Source organism: Mytilus edulis, chromosome 1 (assembly GCF_963676685.1).
Source record: "Mytilus edulis chromosome 1, xbMytEdul2.2, whole genome shotgun sequence".
In the NCBI taxonomy this organism is placed as follows: Eukaryota; Metazoa; Mollusca; class Bivalvia; order Mytilida; family Mytilidae; genus Mytilus; species Mytilus edulis.
Genome location: NC_092344.1, coordinates 12,506,790 through 12,528,787, shown reverse-complemented (window position 1 = coordinate 12,528,787; position 21,998 = coordinate 12,506,790).

Below are 21,998 nucleotides of genomic sequence, written 5' to 3'. Positions count from 1 at the left end.
TGATGAATTTTGTATGGAAGGACTATTTTCGTTTGAACAATAGATGATTTATGTATGCAAGGTAAAAGATGTGTATCCTGTTGACGCACCTTGACATTTTCTGTGTTGAGAACAGCGGTACACTTGTATCTTTTTCTATATTGGTAAAAGTAGAAACTACAGAAGAATTAATTGCATTTTATATCTATATAGATATAGGAAGATGTGGTGTGAGTGCCAATAAGGCAACTCTCCATCCAAACTAAGAATTTACAAAAGTAAACCATCATAGGTCAATGTACGGCCTTCAACATACATGTTACAATATCTATTTGACGGATCTGTACTTTTGATAAATTATCTGACATTCAATATTTTGTACAGCATGTGTTTAATTCAACAGACATAACGTCAGATATAACATTTAATTCAATTTTGTTTAATGAATGTTTATTCAAAATCGACTTCATTTCAAATTCACCTAAATGTAGGTTAACACATGTTGTGTAAAAAGTATTCTTTTTAATTTTTATATGTGTCACAGAAATTAGGTATGGGTGATAATTGTCGTCCTCACGTGGAGAAGTGGTTATTATATCATAAATTCTAACATGACGTCCTTCAAACGCTATGAGTACACACCCGTGGTAAAATATGAATATATTTCCTGGGCTGTTCCGATCGTACTCCCATGTCATATGCTTTTTTATGAATGACCTTCCTGCCGTCATAGAACGATGACGTAAGAATATAAACATTTTACGGGAAAATACACGCTTGTGAAACAGAAAATCATCACCAGAAGGAAACGTAATCAAACGATGCTAAAATGTGATATCAGCCATTTTTTAAACATATAAGTAAATTAACATTTAAATTCATCCAAAACTATCTTAATACGTTATTGTAAATAGTTCAAGCATGTCAATAATTCAGTTTGCTCCGTGCTTTTACGCCAATTTAATAGTGCGTTTATGTATGGAAACAGCAAATATTTGCCTCCACCTAGAGCACTTCGATCCATGAGAATTGTAGTATTTGTCCTATTAGAATCGAAATAATTCATGGGTGCTTGAATATATCGTTATTTTGCCACTGGTTGTCCCTTTATGCCGATATTTCACCCCTCGCTATCGCTGGGAAAATATTTGTCATAAAGGGCCAACCCGTGGTATAATCACGATATATTCAAGCCCCCATGAATTATTTCGTAAATATTACATGAAATTAACAATGAGTACATTCACCATGGACATTAGCATAAGACGTTTAGCTGTATTGAAATCTACAGATAACAAGCTAAGGCCGTGTTCACATTGACCTTAACTCGGTGTTGTGTAAGTGTAACTCACACGTAAGCTAAACAAAATTACGTTCCCATTGATACAATTCAATGTTTACATGTAGTGTAAAACATGTTTTGTCTACATGCAGTCGATACTCGATGTTGGTCTTGTGCAGATTAAGTGTACACAAAACTAGGCCTTTAAAACATTAGTTTCACCGTGTATATTTAAGGAAGAAACAAGTTTTGAATAGAATTGATATTTATAACAATTATTAATAAATTTCTTTACAGAAATATTTGTCTAAACTTTATATATATATATTTTTTTTTTTAAACTTAACGTAGCTTCATTAAGCTCTTATCAAGACTCAAAGTAGCATCATTGCCGAACACAAAATTCATTTGAAAATTAAGTCTTTCCGAATCGACTTGACTTGCACAGAAATGTTGGTCACTGGTCTTTCCTAAAACAACGATTCACTCATAAATGCCATACTTAAAAAGTGTGAGGTAAATGTATTGTTTGTCTAGTACATGTATCTCAGATCCATTAAATTACCCTTTAAATTAAAAAAAAACATTACCCCTTTCCTTTGCCAAATACTTCTTGGAGAAGAAATACCATTTGAAACAAACAGAAAAGATAGGAATATATTGATCCCTAATATATCATTCCGTCTTCTCATTGAATCTCTGTACCGATGTAATGCATTGGCTTTATGAGAATAAAAATATATATTCTTCGCCTGTTAGCACGCTGCTGCAGCCTACGTTTTCTTATGCTAAATCGAGACATCTTTATTATTTTAAACTACTGAAAATCATCAAAATGGCTTTCATGAAGAAGCAACCACTTACTTTAAAAAGAAGGGGGGAAGTATTTTGTTGATTTATCTGAGCCAGAAATTTTTCCGCGCAAACGTTTTACGTTTTTCGATGCTGGTAGTCAATCTTTTTTTTCAACATTTAACACTATAATGTATGGGGAAACTCTTGATTTAGAATATTTTTGTATCATCTGTAGGAATATTTCCATCGATACCACACCCACCAACCCCCAAACCCCCCTCCCCCTTCATCCTCCGATTTGAAGTCAAATAGTCGTTCCTTTACTGCTAGAATAGTTGTCCGAAAACTTTGCATTCGGTTCTACGTGATGAACATTTAAATGATATAAAGTTTACAAGTGTGAACAAATCTTATGTACTGGTAATTAAACAAGGTGTACAGATGTGAACAAATTTAATGTGAAACCAATGTCCAGTACATTAAACTAATTGTAAACAAGTTTACTGTACATGGCGTTTGGTGTGAACACGGCCTAATTCAAGAAAGAAGCATGCTATAATTGTTTGGAGGTAGTTTGAAGTATTTAGTGTTTTTGTTAGCTGTTAGTCTTGTTTTGTATCGATCTAATAAGTAAAATCCTATTCCACTGATATATAGTTTTTTCGGTTGTAGTGCTGCTACCTCACTGTCCAAAGTAAGGTGATAACAAGCGTGTTTAATCCCACCACATTTAGTATGTGAAAATCTACAGTCTACAACCTGTTATTTATTGGTTTTTCAGTTTTTTGCTGTATATTAACTTTGTGTGTCGATTATTGTTCAGAAACGTTTATTCTTGTGTTCTGTGGTTTCATCTCTGTCCGAAATTGGGCGCCCCGAAACATGTTTAAACAAGCATCATTATGTAGGTGCCTCTCTCACGTAGGGATCCTATAATTCAGTGTTTTCATTTGTTACTGCGTATTTTTTTTTTATATACAAAAGTCAGGCCGTCGCTTTTATGTACTTAATTAGTTCGTTGCGGTTTTCTCACTGTTGAAAGCTGCATTGTGACCTATAATTATTTAAAACATGTACGTCTCTGGTCTTCTGATTTATTAATTCTTGAATACATGCTGATAACAGAAGAATAGCCTACACCATATAAGGTCAATATTCCTACGAGATATTGTTGAATGACATTTGACCTAACGCGTAATTGTATCTATTATAAAAGTGACGAGCTAATGTTAACATGACAGAATAATCATAGCTTTGATATCAAAAAGAAGAAAAAAGAAGTTAAAAGATGCATGAAGAAAAGTCAGTGTGTCAGGTTGAAGTCTGAGCAAGATTTTCTATAAATATTAATTAAAATGGCTTAACTCGACAAACAGGACGTTTTAACAAAAACAACCGATTTTCATAGTTCGTTCTTGTGTTGTACTATTAAACCACTGTCCAAGGTTAGGGGAGAATTGGGATCCCGCTTACATGTTTAACCCCCCCCCCCCCCCCATTCTGTATCTATGTGCCTGTCCCTAGCCAGCAGCCTGCAATTAAGTGGTTGTCGTTTGTTTACGTGTTACATTTTTGTTTTTCTTACATTTTTTGTACATATATAATGACATCAGTAGTATACCGCTGTTCGAAAGTTATAAATCGATTGAGAGCAAACCAATCCGGGTTAGGCCGTCAGTTTTCTCGTTTGAATTGTGTTACATTTGTCTTTTGGGGTCCTTTTATAGCTGACTATGCGGTATGGGCTTTGTTCATTGATGAAGGCCTTACGGTGACCTATAGTTGTTTATTTCTGTGTCAAGTGGTCGCTTGTGGAGATTTGTCTCCCTATCAATCTTACCACATCTTTTTTTTTCATTTTTTTTTTTATATCAAATGAAACAATGTACACATTTGTAACATTGCAGTTAATAATATTTTGTCTCGCATATTATATTGACTAGAACCTCAAGTGTGACTGTGGAATAGAAATATGGTCACTTGGACTTCTCCCGATCGGCAAAAAAAAAACGCTTACCAAATTGGAGCGTCCGTTTGGATGTGCGGGATGTATCAAGTTTGCAGCCACGTCCGGTCAGAATTGGGACGTTTAATCCGATGACTCTTGTAAACAGACAGCCACGCTCTATGTCCATTAATAACATTTGCATTAACTCTTTGAGGGGTCCGTAGGTTGCCTGTTGCAAGGCAAAGTTTCTGTTCCTATCCATTATACCCTTATTTACCAATTGCAGTTCAAATTTCCCCGACCATCATCCTGGATGCTCTATTACTACAAGACCTACCTATTGTATTTAACTTTGTTAACTTGTTCTCGTCCTGAACATGCATGAAATATTTGTCACTGGACGTTAAGCAACTGGCAATCAATCAATCATATTTACTAGAACCTGACTATGTTATCTGTGAATTTGTTTATGAAACACTATGATTGATTAATTGTGTGAAATAGAAAATCACCTTCCTATTACTCATTTTGACATGCACTTGTTGTTGTTTTATGTTTTGCACTGTTTTCTGCATTGATTAACAACATCTGCAACATTGTATTTAACATTATTTTGTTTCATATATTATATTGTCTTGAACCCGATCATGGTGATTTTTGATTTATGAAACGATATGATTAAGTGTGTCCGATAGAAAATGACTTGACGTCTATTGCATTTTTTATACATTTTTTTTAATATTATTCTTATATTATTCAATTTGACATTTTCATTAAAAACGTGATTGCAACCATTAAAAGGGAAGCGTTGACAAACACGTTTTAAAATGAAATGGCTTTTCTTTCTAACATATGTAAAAGACTTAAACGTGCAAGAAAAGAAATATATTCGACATGTGTTAATTTTGGGACGATTTTCAGACATTATTCAAAAGAGGCGTGAAAGTTACAAGAGGGAAAAAGACAAAGAGACCAAAAAAGGACACAAAACATAACAGAAAAGACTAAGCAACAACTTGGCGTGGGCTCAGGTGCTCCGGACGTGTAAGCAGAACCTGCTCCACATGTGGCACAGGTCGTGTTTCAAATGTTAGTACAAACCAGGTAATAAGTATAATTTGGTAAGTCACATTCGTGAAACGGGATCGGGATTGTAAGTAGTTACGTCGTTAGAAACATATCTGCTGTATTTTGAGAAACGGATATTTCATAACGGTCAACCAACTCTTGATGGTGTCTGTGAAATTTGCGAAAGAATGATTTCAAGTTCATGATAAAGAACTCTTTGTTTAAATAATTCCTTGTGATAAGCAAACCTCTGCCGAAGAAATCACGACGGGGAAACTTGGTATACGTTTTTACGGCAATTTTGCTCAACAGCAGCTGAAGGGATTTAGTCGTTGAGTCTAATCTATATAATATCGCATGTCAGTCAACAACAAATTAATAAGAATTTTTTTTATGTGTTCTGTATATTTTATACAGTTATGCCTACTTCATGAAATGGCTATATACTATTACGAGGATTTAAACATTTGGGATGTTAAGATATTTTTATTTAAAACATTAGACTGCAATATACTGCATTATTATGAAAATTATTTTCCATTTCTTCTAACATGTCTACCTGTGGCTCTATGATTCACCTTTTAGTACTATAACGAAAATAACCCACTCTAATTATGTAGATTTGTTAAGATGCTACTACCAGGTTGATTTATTGATGAATTTTGTATGGAAGGACTATTTTCGTTTGAACAATAGATGATTTATGTACGCAAAGTAAAAGATGTGTATCCTGTCGATGCACCTTGACATTTTCTGTGTTGAGAACAGCGGTACACTTGTATCTTTTTCTATATTGGTAAAAGTAGAAACTACAGAAGAGTTAGTTGCATTTTATATCTATATAGATATAGGAAGATGTGGTGTGAGTGCCAATAAGACAACTCTCCATCCAAACTAAAAATTTACAAAAGTAAACCATTATAAGTCAATGTACGGCCTTCAACATACATGTTACAATATCTATTTGAAGGATCTGTACTTTTGATAAATTATTAGACATTCAATATTTTGCACAGCATGTGTTTAATTCTACAGACATAACGTCAGATATAACATTTAATTCAATTTTGTTTTAATTAATGTTAATTCAAAATCGACTTCATTTCGAGTTCACCTAAATGTAGGTTAACACATGTTGTGTAAAACATATTCTTTTTAATTTTCATATGTGTCACAGAAATTAGGTATGGGTGATAATTGTCGTCCCCACGTGGAGAAGTGGTTATTATATGGTTATTATATCATAAATTCTAACATGACGTCCTTCAAACGCTTTGAGTACACACCCGTGGTAAAATATGAATATATTTCCTAGGCTGTTCCGATCGTACTCCCACGTCATATGTTTTTTTATGAATGAGCTTCCTGACGTCACGACGTAAGAATATAAACATTTTACGGGAAAATACACGCTTGTGAAACAGAAAATCATCACCCGAAGGAAACGTAATCAAACGATGCTAAAATGTGATATCAGCCATTTTTTTTAAAACATATAAGACATATAAGTAAATTATCATTTAAATTCATCCAAAACTATCTTAATACGTTATTGTAAATAGTTCAAGCATGTCAATAATTCAGTTTGCTCCGTGCTTTTACGCCAATTTAATAGTGCGTTTATGTATGGAAATAGCAAATATTTGCCTCCACCTAGAGCACTTCGATCCATGAGAATTGCAGTATTTGTCCTATTAGAATCGAAATAATTTATGGGTGCTTGAATATATCGTTATTTTTCCACTGGTTGTCCCTTTATGCCGATATTTCACCCCTCGCTATCGCTGGGAAAATATTTGTCATAAAGGGCCAACCCGTGGTATAATCACGATATATTCAAGCCCCCATGAATTATTTCGTAAATATTACATGAAATTAACAATGAGTACATTCACAATGGACATTAGCATAAGACGTTTAGCTGTATTGAAATCTACAGATAACAAGCTAAGGCCGTGTTCATATTGACCTAAACTCGGTGTTGTGTAAGTGTAACTCACACGTAAGCTAAACAAAATTACGTTCCCATTGATACAATTCAATGTTTACATGTAGTGTAAAACATGTTTTGTCTACATGCAGTCGATACTCGATGTAGGTCTTGTGCAGATTAAGTGTACACAAAACTAGGCATTTAAAACATTAGTTTCACCGTGTATATTTAAGGAAGAAACAATTTTTGAATAGAATTGATATTTATAACAATTATTAATAAAGTTCTTTACAGAAATATTTGTCTAAACTTGATATATTTATTTGGTTTTTTTTTTTTAAACTTGACGTAGCTTCATTAAGCCCTTATCAAGACTCAAAGCAGCATCATTGCCGAACACATAATTCATTTGAAAATTAAGTCTTTCCGAATCGACTTGACTTGCACAGAAATGTTTGTCACTGGTCTTTCCTCAAACAACGATTCACTCATAAATGCATTACTTAAAAAGTGTGAGGTAAATGTATTGTTTGTCTAGTACATGTATCTCAGATCGATTAAATGACCCTTAAAACTATAAAAAAAAAAAAAAAAAACATTACCCCCTCCCTTTGCCAAATACTCCTTGGAGAAGAATACCATTTGAAACAAACAGAAAAGATAGGAATATATTGATCCCTAATATATCATTCCGTCTTCTCATTGAATCTCTGTACCGATGTAATGCATTGGCTTTATGAGAATAAAAATATATATTCTTCGCCTGTAAGCACGCTGCTGCAGCCTACGTTTTTTAATGCTAAATCGAGACATCTTTATTATTTTTAAACTACTGCAAATCATCAAAATGTCTATCATAAAGAAGCAACTACTTACTTTAAAAAAAAAGGGGGGAAGTATTTTGTTGATTTATCTGAGCCAGAAATGTTTCCGCGCAAGCGTTTTCTTCCGTTTTTTTTTTCGATGCTAGTAGTCAATCTTTTTTTTTCAACATTTAACACTATAATGTATGGGGAAACTCTTGATTTAGAATATTTTTGTATCATCTGTAGGAATATTTCCATCGATACCACACCAACCAACCCCCAACCCTCCCCTCCCCCTTCATCCCCCGATTTGAAGTCAAATGGTCGTTCCTTTACTGCTAGAATAGTTGTCCGAACACTTTGCATTCGGTTCTACGTGATGAACATTTAAATGACATAGAGTTTACAAGTGTGAACAAATCTTATGTACAGGTAATTAAACAAGGTGTATATATGTGAACAAATTTAACGTGAAACCAATGTCCAGTACATTAAACTAATTGTAAACAAGTTTACTGGGAATCGTAGACACATATTTCTTGTTCTTGAATCACACTGAATCTTCCACAAAATATACTGAAGATGATGTTATCAAAATGCTGGAGTTTTTGACAATTTGTTGAGTTAGGAGGATTTATATTTCAACAGACAATCGGTGTTCCAATGGGTACTTATTGTGCACACCTGCTGGCTAATTTGTTTTTGTACTCGTATGAAGCAGAATTCATTCAGAACCTTCTAAAAGACAAAAAGAAAAAGCACCTTGCGAAATTCTTTAATTTTACTTTCCGATATATTGATGATGTTCTATCATTGAATAACCCATACTTCAGCCAATACGTACATCTCATATATCCCAGTGAACTTGAAATTAAGGATACTACTGATACTAGAAGGACTGCTTCATACCTTGATCTTTTCCTCAATATTGACGTAGATGGACGACTTCACACGAAAATCTATGACAAACGGGACGATTTCAACTTCCCAATTATCAATTTCCCATTTCTCAGCAGTAACATACCATCTGCCCCTTCGTATGGTGTTTACATATCACAATTGATACGTTATTCACGTGCTTGTTCACACTATACGGACTTCATATACAGGAGCACAAACTTCTCCAACAAAGTTATGAGGAGGATAGATTAAAATTGACACTCCGTCAATTTTAAGGACACCATCACGAATTGGTGGATCCATACGATGTGTCTTTTACCAAACTAGCTAAGGATATTTTTACCACATGGTAGATTGTGGTTTGTCATTATGTCGTCTAATCTTTTAATTACCAAACGTGACTCATTCCCGATTGTGACTGTTTTGCTGAGTGTGAATTCGCATTACTATAAGACGTGTTACGGTACTTGTCTATCCCAAATTCATGCATTTAGTTTAAATGTTTAATGTTATATTTGTAATTCTCATCGGATTTTGTCAAATGTGTTGACGTCTTTTCTATTATATTTATGTGCTATGGAAAGAAAAAATAATCATCGCCGTCATTTGTTAGATTTAATTTTGGTCAACGTAATCTGTACGATAATTTACGTTTGAAGTTGGATTCATAACAAACTGGACATATATATATATTATAGTTAATTGCTATTAATAAGTATTGCAATATGCATTGTGTTTAAATGCAATATCAGTATTTAGTTCTATTATAATCTTTAATCAATCCTAATTCTATCTTACTTTTGAGATATAGTTTTTCATATATGACGTCATTTTTCTGCTGTTTCAGAAATTTCATATATTCAAATGTGACGTAATTTTTAATGCCTTTTCACCATCGTATGTGACGTCATTTTCATAATTTACTGCGTTGATGCCTGGACTGAGTCGGGTGTGTCTATTCTGTGTTATGTATTCGTGTTTGTTTTATGTAATAAGTTAATACTTCAGTTTCATTATGTATATCTTTTATATTCATTTGATAAAATTTACTGTTTGCAATAGCATTAATTGTTCTAAATAATAAGGATGTTCTTATCCCAAGCATAGAAACATAGCCGTATTTGACACAACTTTTTTCAACTGTTGATCTTCAGTGCTGTACAACTTTGTACTTTTTTTCGCTTTCGATCTTTTATATCTGGGGGTCACTGGTGAGTCTTGTGTGGACGAGGCGCGTTTTTGGTGTATTGAATTTTAAACCTGATGCTTTTTGTTATTCATTAATCATGTGTTTCTTTGTCTAATACGTTCTCCTATTTATTTGTATTGTAGTCCTGTAATATTATGTCGTCATTTCAATGTTATATTTAACATTGCCATTAAAGTGAGAGGTTTGGCATGCCACAAAACCAGGTTCAACCCACCATTTTTTCCTTTAAAAATGTCCTGTGCCAAGTCAGGAATATGGCCATTGTTATATTATAGTTCGTTTCTATGTGTGTTACAATTTAACGTTGCGTCGTTTGTTTTCTCTTATTTTTAGTGTAAATTGACATTGCCATAAGACGTGTCACGGTACTTGTCTATCCCAAATTCATGTATTTGGTTTTGATGTTATATTTGTTATTCTCTAGGGATTTTGTGATGCTTGGTCCGTTTCTGTGTGTGTTACATTGTAGTGTTGTGTCGTTGTTCTCCTCTTATATTTATGCGTTTCCCTCAGTTTTAGTAAGTTACCCCGATTTTGTGTTTTATCCATGAATTTATGAGTTTGAACATCGGTATACTACTGTTGCCTTTATTTACTGTACATGACGCTTGGTATAAACACGGCCTAATTGAAAAAAGAAGCATGTTATAATTTTTGGGGGTAGTGTGAGGTATTTAACTGTTTTGTAAGCTGTTAGTCTTGTTTTGTATCGATCTAATAAGTAAAATCCTATTCCACTGATATATAGTTTTTTTCGGTTGTTATGATGCTACCTCACTGTCCAAAGTAAGGTGATAACAGTGTGTTTAATCCCGCCACATTTAGTATGTGAAAATCTAGAGTCTACAACCTGTTATTTATTGGTTTTTCAGTTTTTTGCTGTATATTAACTTTGTGTGTCGATTATTGTTCAGAAACGTTTATTCTTGTGTTCTGTGGTTTCATCTCTGTCCGAAGTTGGGCGCCCCGAATATGTTTTAACAAGCCAGAGGGTTATAATTGCCTATGTACATTTGCTACTTATAACTATGGACTGAACTGTGCCTATTATTGCTAATAATGTTTTATGTTTCATTACAGATGACCGTGGTCATTGTTCGACATTAAATACACGTGTGAATAAATAGACATTGTTCTTATTTATGACCACGGCCAGTAATCACTGAAGACCTGTGAGGAACAACACTTATATGACAATGCCTGCAGTACAGTGTCCAATACCTGGATGTGAATATGTCACTGACGATCTTGATGCAGCAATTGTAGCTGTACTCATCACTGTTCATAGTACAACACACGCTCCGGGACCAGTCACAGCAGCAAAAGTAGAAAAAGTGAAAAGACCGGTTATATCAACAGCTGGAACTAGTGAGGAATGAGGATATTTCGAATCACGGTGGTCCGATTATGTTGAAGCAACAAAAATTGCCGGCCGTGACAAGGTAATTCAGCTTCTAGAATGCTGCGATGAGCAGCTACGCAAGGACTTTACACGATCAGCAGGGGGTAGTTAAACGAACAAACCTGTACAAGAAGTGTTAGCCGCAATCAAGAAACTTGCTGTTCGTGAAGAAAATACGATGGTGGCCAGAGTCACACTTCATTATATGCGCCAAGACCGTGACGAACCAGTGCGTAGCTTTTGTGCACGTTTGCGAGGACAAGCCGGTGTTTGCAAATTCTCCAAACAGTGCCCTACTTGTAACACAGATTTGAATTATACAGACACCATTATTCGGGACGTTCTTGCACGAGGTACTTGAACTAGATCTCCTCGGTGACAAAAACCAAGACATGACCCTTGAAGAAGTCACTCAATTCGTTGAAGCAAAAGATTCAGGGAAACGTTCTGCATCTAGATTATTCGATACTCAAACAGTTCAAGCAGCTAGCAGCTCTTATAAAAAGGCAAAACAGACAGCCGTGAGGGACAAAAATGAAGTTTGTACATATTGTGATAAAAAGGGACACGGCAAAAGTGCACCAGCTCGTCTCCGTAAGTCAGATTGCCCTGCAAATGGCCATAAGTGTGGATACTGCCACCGTGAACACCACTTTGAAAAGGTTTGTAGGAGCAAGGAAAAATCAAAAACTGGTACAGCTACTCATAATACAGACGATTGTGAAGGTTCTGTTTTTGATTCACTGTGCAGCATATCAAGCGATTCACATAAAGTAAATGGCAGAACGTTAGCCAAAGACCATCATCTTTATGATAATCTGTCAGATACCTGGACCAGCAAGTCATCACAACCACAATCTTTCGTCAACCTTGTTTTTAGGATATTACCGGAAGATTATGAAGCATTTGGTTTCAACATGACAAAAAGAACAAATAATGTTGCAATCTCTGCCATGGCGGATATAGGATGCCAGATCTGCCTTACCGGTATCAAGGTCATCCATCGACTAGGAATAAATCAGACTGAATTAATCCCCGTCAATATGAAATTGCAAGCTGCCAACAACAAAGGTATCACGATCCTTGGTGCAACCATTTTCCGCATTTCAGGTAAAGTTGATCAAGGCAAACATGTCGAAACGAGACAAATGACATATGTTACTGACAACTCTGTTAAGCTATTTATCAGCAGAAAAGCTTGCATTGCTCTTCGAATGATCTCTGACAGTTTTCCAGCAATTGGTGAAGTTGATGATACGCAACAAACTCCCGGTACTGAGAACTCTCATAACAGTACAAACAACATCGGAAGTGTTAACAGCATAGATATCACCTGTATCTGTCCTCAACGAAAGCTGCCTCCTCCAATGCCAAGGAACTTACCTTATCCAGCAACTGAAGATAACCTAGAAAAAATAAAAAAAATTCTTATGAACTATTATAAATCTAGTACCTTCAATACATGTGATCATCAGCCATTGCCACTGATGGATGGACCACCAATGCGATTGATGGTGGATCCTGAAGCTGAACCTGTGGCATCACACTCCAGTTCCAGTACCAATCCACTGAACAGAGGAAGTCAAAGCTGGTCTTGATCAAGACGTCCGACAGTTGGGGAACCTGTCACATGGTGCCATTGAATGGTCGTTTGTGCCAAGAAAAATGGAAAACCACGTCGCACTGTTGATTTTCAACCCCTTAATTTGCATGCAACACGTGAAACACACCATACACCTTCACCTTTTCACCAGGCTAGATCAGTACCGAATGGAAAGAGGAAAACCGTTTTTGACGCCTGGAACGGCTATCTGACTACCTTCATTACACCCTGGGGTAGATATCGTTACAAGACGGCTCCACAAGGTTATATAGCTTCAGACGACGCCTATACAAGACGGTATGATGAAATTATTGCCGACATTCCAAACAAAACCAAATGTGTCGATGGCGTCCTCCTATGGGCTTATTCAATTGAGGAAAGCTTTTTTCAAGCTGTACAATGGCTAGATATTTGTGGTCGTCATGGCATCACTCTTAATCCTGAGCAGTTCATATTCGGTAAAGATATTGTAGAATTCGCTGGATTTGAAGTCACGTCCAACACTGTCCGTCCTTGCATGAAATACCTTAAAGCTATTCTAGATTTTCCAACACCTAGAAATATCACCGATGTACGATCAAGGTTTGGTCTCGTAAATAAAGTGTCCTACGCCTTCAGCATGGCTGATAAGATGCTTCCCTTCAGGCAATTATTGAAATCAGGAACACCATTTTTCTAGAATGAACGCATCAACAAACTGTTCGAGGAATCGAAACCTGCTATCATAAGCAAAATAGAAGAGGGCGTTCGCATCTTTGATAAAAGTAAACCGACATGTCTTGCTACAGATTGGTCAAAAACTGGTATCGGCTTCTGGCTATTTCAGGAACATTGTTCCTGCAAAGGAAGTGAACCATTCTGTTGTAACACAGGATGGCGAATAACGCTTGTCGGGAGTAGATTTACATATCCAGTTGAATCCCGTTATGCACCAGTAGAAGGAGAAGCACTAGCCGTTGTCGACGCTTTGGACAAATCGAGGTATTTTGTACTGGGATGCGACGATCTTATTATAGCTGTTGACCAGAAACCACTCCTAAAAATATTCAGTGACAGATCTTTAGAAGACATCTCGAATTCACGCCTTCCAAATTTGAAAGAGAAAACACTCAGATATCGTTTCCGGATGATTCATGTACCAGGCGTCAAACATCACGTCACCCAACTGGGGACCCTGAAAAACTTATTCTCTCAGATGACAAAGCAGCCATCAGGAATAGTACAATGTCGTTGCCACCCGCCACATCTTTTTTATCAGACATACATCATATATAGATTTAGATTCGGATGCTACTGAAATAGATAACAGTGTCTTCATATCAGCCGTATCTTCGCTTGATTTGCTTGCAGTCAAATCCGTTACTTGGGACAGAGTTCGTACCGCCACAGCAAGTGACGACAATATGAATGAACTTATCAACTAAATCGAATCTGGTACACCTGAGTTTCGACATGAATTTCCTCCTCAACTACGGGAATTCTTCCAATTCCGTGAACACCTTTACACTTTTGATGGTGTTATAATATACAATGACAGAATCATCATTCTCCCTAGTCTCCGAGATGAAGTGTTGTCTGCTTTACACGCAGCACACCAAGGAGTAACAGCAATGATTTCTAGAGCAGAGTCATCGCTTTTTTGGCCAGGTATTACCCCTGCTATTTCAGCACAAAGAGCCGGATGCAACCATTGTAAACGGATAGCACCTTCTAACCCGAGTGCCCCACCTACACATCTGATGTCACCAGACTACCCATTTCAATGCGTTTGTTCTGACTTTTTTCAATACAAAGGGATTTGTTACCTTGTCATAGTTGACCGATACTCAAACTGGCCAATTGTTGAAAGATCATCGAACGGAGCAGCCGGACTCATAACCTGTCTTCGACGCACATTTGTCACTTTTGGAATTCCCGACGAACTAGCATCTGACGGTGGTCCTGAATTTACCTCTACTGCTACAAGACAGTTTCTTCGTGACTGGGGTGTACACCATCGCCTATCGTCAGTATCCCTCATAGCAATTGCAGGGCGGAAGTTGGAGTAAAAACCGTTAAACCCATGATTGTTGATAACACTGGTGATCTCGACACGGATGCATTCCAACGGGCCATGCTTCAGTACAGAAATACACCTGACAGAGACACAAAACTTTCCCCTGCAATGTGCGTCTTTGGTCATCCAATCAGAGATTTCATTCCGATTCCACCAGGAAGATATTCTCCTTACAATACTTGGAGGGAAACGTTAGATGCCCGTGAAGAAGCTTTAAGAAACAGCCACGTCAAACAGGGCGAACGCTTATCAGAACATACAAAAAGACTACCTCAACTTGCAACTGGCGATTGTGTGCGTATTCAGAACCAAATAGGGCATTACCCACTTAAATGGGACAAAACTGGCATCATAATTGAAGTCCGCCAATTTTATCAATATGCTGTAAAGGTTGATGGCTCTGGAAGAGTAACTTTACGCAACAGGAAGTTTCTCAGGAAGTATGTTCCTGTCAAGGGCATCAAAACAACAAAGACTATACAAGAGGACCTTTGTTATAAGAATGTACCTGTCCCGTCATCATTCAACACCAAACAAGTACTACAACCGACTTCTGATACATTAATGGAAACCCCTAAAGATTCTACTCGTGAAAAGCATTATCCACTTGGTCAGACAACTTCAGACTCCAAGGACAGCTCTGCACCAGAATTCACCGATTCACAAGATTTGCCTAGCGAGCAAAATCTTCACATTCTGGAAACGCCCAAGACAGGACTTTCTTCATCCAAAAGTCCTAGAGTTGATAACACACATCCTGAGCGCCGTCGTGTGGAATTCACAGAAACGCCACTTGAGAACCAAGGAACACAGCCGACCACCAACACTCCTCCGTCGATTATTACTCCGACAGAAGAACTTACTACACAACGTAAATGTAGTCGTGCTAGTAGACCACCTGCCTGGCATTCAGATTATACTATGGATTAACAATCATGACATTGACATTTTGAATTTTCGTTTCGCATTTCAACTAACAGAGATTAGTGTGAATATGATCGTAGTCATATTACAGTGTACAAGTATTTGCCACCTTTAATGGAACATTACAGGAACCAAAAACTTCAGGGGAGATAGATGGTTATAATTGCCTATGTACATTTGCTACTTATAACTATGGATTGAACTGTGCCTATTATTGCTAATAATGTTTTATGTTTCATTACAGATCACCGTAGTCATTGTTCGACATTAAATACATGTGTGAATAAATAGACATTGTTCTTATTTACAAGCATCATTATGTAGGTGCCTCTCTCACGTAGGGATCCTATAATTCAGTGTTTTCATTTGTTACTGCGTATTTTTTGTGTTTTATACATAAGTCAGGCCGTCGCTTTTTTGTACTTAATTAGTTCGTTGGGGTTTTCTCACTGTTGAAAGCCGCATTGTGACCTATAATTATTTAAAACATGTACGTCTTTGGTCTCCTGATTTATAAATTCTGAAATACATGCTGATAACAGAAGAATAGCCTACACCATATAAGGTCGATATTCCTACGAGATATTGTTGAATGACATTTGACCTAACGCGTTATTGTATCTATATAACAGTGACGCGCTAATATTAACATGGCAGAATAATCATAGCTTTGATATCAAAAATAAGAAAATAAGTTAAAAGATGCATGAAGAAAAGTCAGTGTGTCAGGTTGAAGTCTGAGCAAGATTTTCAGAAGTTATTCGTCGTAGTACTTGATGGTAATAACGAAAAGGCTCGAAAACAATTGATGGCGTTTAGTGGTGTTAATTTTAAAAACTCTTCAAAGTCTACTTTACTTATTACAGCATGTCAGTCAAAAACAATGGAAAAGGAAAATCTTACATTTGTACAGTTTTTATTGCAGAACGGTGCTTACATCATGAAAAAGGACGCATCTGGAAGAACAGCTATAACCTATTGCGAACAGCATGATTTTTTTCAAGTTAAGATGTTGTTGTGTGAAACAATAGACTATATCATTGTGGAAAATATTGTTAACTTTTTGCTAACAATGGTGTTTATTTCTTATGAATTGTCAACATTGGTCAAGACACGTTAGCGACATGCTTGCAAATCGCTATGTGTAAGTGACAGGTGATAAATGACTTTCATCGGTTTATCCAGCAACAATGTGTTGGAAAGCAGTATCATAGCTGGGATAATTACCGACTTTTGATGGCACAGAACACAATGGATGCAAATTAGGTTTTTCTAGTCAATATATTTTGTTCAATGCTATATGGAGTATAGACAGGGTGTGTTTTCTCAGACTATTTTATATTCAACATATGAACATATGAAAATATATGAAAATAATTATCAGTATAGATTAACTAATTAAATAAATAGTTTTATAAAGTATGAATTTCTTACACAATTTTGCTTAGAAGTAAGCTGAAGCCTGTCTCCGAGTTTTTCTCAAAGCATATATTGCAAACCTATTTATGGTCTTGGTCGGTTGTTTTGTCTTTGTCACACACTATCCCTTTTATAATGTTACCAACTTACTGTTCTGTCAAACCTATTTCATATAACATTTATTAACTATTGTCCGTATAATCTAGGTTTCATTAATTCACGGATACTATTTCACCTTGTCACTTTGTATATGTTTCAAAGGTAAGGATTCAGACACCGTCAGAGATCCACTATCCAATGGGGCAGTGAGTCATGTCTTCGATAAATCGAAAAAGCCCACTAACCGTACCTTAAAACACAGAGAGTAGATTTAAAAATCATGTTATTTGGTTACTGTTTCATTAAATTTAAAACTAAAGTATTAATAGATAATGCTATATTGAGAAACCAAAACATACCACAATATCAAAAGACATGACTAAAATCATAAACGATTTGTACACGTAAATTGTCAAACCCATAAAAAATGAACAAAAATCAAACTTTAAAAATAAAGAAATAAGACCCAATAAACTTTGATAACAGAGAGAGAAAAACAGACAACACACAAACAAATAAAAGTTTTCAAAAACAACATCATAGAAACAATAACAACATCACCAAGAATGCATAAAAATATCGTTTGAGCTACAGAACAGTTGATAGATCCAGAAAAGTGCTTCGGACGCAATAAATTATTTAACGTGTTGTTTTCCATATTTTATTCCTGTGCCACTACACAGCTTTCTAATCCTTCATCATAAATTCATATTTCATCTGAAGTCATGTTTGGTCATAAACAACCAGGAAAGATGGTAAAAATTGTTTCCGAGACAAGTATAATAGATTAATAACACAGCAATGTTCATCTGTGACCCATTTTTCCATAACAATCAACAATTTCAAAATATTTGCGTTCATAAACATATCAAAACAAGACTTCACCTTACAACACGGTCTTGTTACCCTTCTGGAGCACCCGAGATCATTCCCGATATTTGTTTGATTTGTGTTGTTTAGTCTTTTGAATTCTGCTTTCTGTGTTTTATATACTGTTGTTTATCCTTTCGTTCTTTTAGCCATGGCTTGTTGTTTGGATATTTGTATAGATTTAAACGTAAATATTTTAAAAACAAATACCACACACATGAAGGTTTTGATTATTTTGCAAGATTGTGCGCGACTAAAATAAGCGAATGGGGTAAAGCAGATAAATAACCGTGCATTCAATTTGGGCGATAGATAAGAAAGGAATATTACACTAATCAGCTTAAAAAAAAGTGATTCGAGATTAATATGTATTACAAAATGCGTTAATTTATCCAACTTTTCTTCAACTAATTGAACAGCTGATAGTTGAAAATTCAAATGTCAATTTTTCCATTTTTCATTTCGATAATGACATATACATATACTTATGCCTTTCATAAAATGAAGAGCATTGTACGTGGGTTCAAGAGAAATAAAATTGATTGCAATAATAACAACAACAACGACAAACAATTTACGGACGTGTCTACTCATTCCAAGTGGGATACATCTCTGAAGTTTTTGATCCAAATAAGAATTGAAATACCCAATGAATCTACAAAAACCCGCCTTACATCTATTTTAGTTTAAACAGTATTTATTAATGAAAAATGTCAAGATAAATATTACAATGTTACATAAATTCAAATATGGGATTCGGAAACAAGTTTGGAAAAACTTTTATGTCCATCTTTAAAGACTCAATTGTTGGTAAGCTGTTGTGACAGTTTTTGTTGTCTTTTCGAACGACAAAGCTCTCAATAGATATCGTCTCTCTAACATATCGCTGTTTATGAACCCGAACATATATTCCTTCGACAAATACAGAAGAGGAGTTTTATGCATTTTACATGAATATTTCGAACAGCATAATTTATATTGAATAACCACAAAGATGTAATATTTAATTTTGTCCTTATGAATGTTAATTGAAATCGACTTTCACACCGGTTAAGTTTCTTCTTAATGTAGGTTAACACAATAACTGTAAAATCTATTCTATTTGATTTTTTGTGTCATCTTTATTATACATCTCTGTTAACTTTCTTCTCCACTGGGACAGGTGATTATTATATCCCAATATATTACAGGAAATGTACAATGAGTACATTTACCACATACATTAGCATTAGAATGTTAGCTGTTTTGTAATCGGAAAATTTTATAGTCGATTCTATGTTCTGATATATTTATAGTCGATTCTATGTTCTGATATATATATATATATATATATATATATATATATATATATATATATATACTAGGAAAAAGGATGTTGTAAAAATATACTATATATATTACGAAATATTCACAACATCATAAGTAACTGTGAATATTCTCATATGAGTAGTTTCTGTATTTAGTATTTTTAAGCTGTGTGTCTTGCTCTGTATTTGAAAATGTGTCGAGTCCTATTCCTTCTTTGATTTTCTTTGTTTTTTCCTATTGTTGTGCTTCTACTCCACGCTCACATGTTAAAGAATTGACTGCGCCTAGAAACATGCTTAAAACAATCTCATGGGCATTCATACCAAATCATCTTTCTTACAGATACATAGGACAAAATGCAACATATGTTTTCATATGTTTAACATATGTTTTTCATATATTTAACATATGTTTTTCGTATGGTTCAAAACATATGAAAACATATGTTTAGGGCCGACATGACAACATATGTTTATGAACACATGAAAAACATATGGAAAACATATGAAAAACATATGTTGCAATTTTTCCTGTGTAGTATGTGACTATACAAAGTATGTTTACGATTTTAAAGTTTCAATTATTGCTCGGTACAGACTGTTCATTTATTGTTTTGTTGCACTTCTGTCTCAGATTAAGGGAGGATCAAATATTGTAACGTACTATTAAAATATGTATTTATGTATTCCCTTGTAATGATTGTTCTTGCGTTTGTTTGTACTTTATTCTAATGTTTGTTTGTACTGTATTTCTGACACGCAGTGTTGTTATTTTAACGATTTTAACCATTGTCATATAGGCAGAAGGTGTCGCTACCCATACAACAAGGTTCAACGCATCATTCCTTTTTAATTAGGAGGTCCTGTACCGAGTCAGGAATTTAGCAGTTTTAATCTGCAGTCTGTTTCTATGAATACAGACAATTTCTCGCTACATTGAAGACCTGTTGGTGACCCTCTACTGTTGTTTTTTTTATTTGGTCGGGTTGTTGTCTCTTTGACACATTCCCCATTTCCATTCTCAATTTTATGTTTGCTTTTTCAATTTATTTTTTGTTAATTTGTACATAATTTAAGTCGTTTGTTGTCGTATTTGAGACGTTTAACACTGTGTTATGTCGGGTCTGTTAGCTTTCGCAGCTTATTATGCGGATCTGGGTTTCTCATTGTTGAAATCCGTATGGCGACATTTGGTTGCTAACATGTACGTCATTTTGTCTCTTGATGTATGAAAAGTTGAACACATGTGGAGAATACAAGAATAGTTTCAAATATATAAGGTCAATAATCCTACGAGATATTGTTTAATGAGGATATTTTGACATTTGACTAAATCACGTGATTAAACCTATATAAAAAGAAGCGTTCATGTACATTGCAGAACAATCATGGCATTCATATACAAAATGATAAAAGAAGTAAAAAGATGCGTAAAGAAAAGTCAGTTCGTAATGTTGAGATTTGAAGATGATTTTCAGGAGTTATTTGAATCAGTGATTGAAGGTAATTTTGTACAGGCTCAAGAACAATTGAAGGCATGTAGCGTTGTTAATTTTAAGAACTCAGCAAAGTCTACTTTTCTCATGACTGCGTGTCAGTCAACAACAAATGAAACAGAAATTCTTACATTTGTACAGTTTTTATTGCAGAAAGGTGCTTACATCATGAAAAAGGACGCATCGGGACGAACAGCTATAGACTATTGCGAACAAAATAAACATTTTCAAGTTAAAAGGTTGCTGTGTGAAACAATAGACTCAATTATTGCAAAAAATATAATCAACTTTTTCTAGCTACAAATGCATGGTGTATATGTCATACTTGGAAAAGAAGTTAACGCGATTAACCTATAGCAAATAATGTGTACGAAAAAACCATTATAGTTTGGACAATTACTGATTTTAAAGGGATGAAGAATAATGGATACTAAGATGGATTTTCCAGTCGACACATATTTTTTTTAATTCTGTATAGTGTGTGTCTTATTCGAAGTTATAGGAAAATGTGTGACTACAGTAGACTATTATATATTTAATTGTAATATAAAAGAAAAGATATTTTCTATATCTTATGTCTTCACGAATATTTTCATGCAAATATATTTGAAAATGAATATAATTTTAAATGTATTGTTAATAAAGTATTTGAATATAAATAAAAGTTTCACAGAGTATACATTTTTAATTGCTTTATGTATTTATTATCAACCTACTGTTCTGCCAAACCTATTCCATATTAAATTTTAAAGTTTTATAACAAATCAATGTTCATCTGTGAATAGATTTTATAAGATCTGGTATTAGTGCCAATGAGACAACTCTCCATCCAAGCTACAATTTGTAAAAGATAACCCATTATAGGTCAAAGTACGGTCTTCAATACGGACTCTTGGCTCAC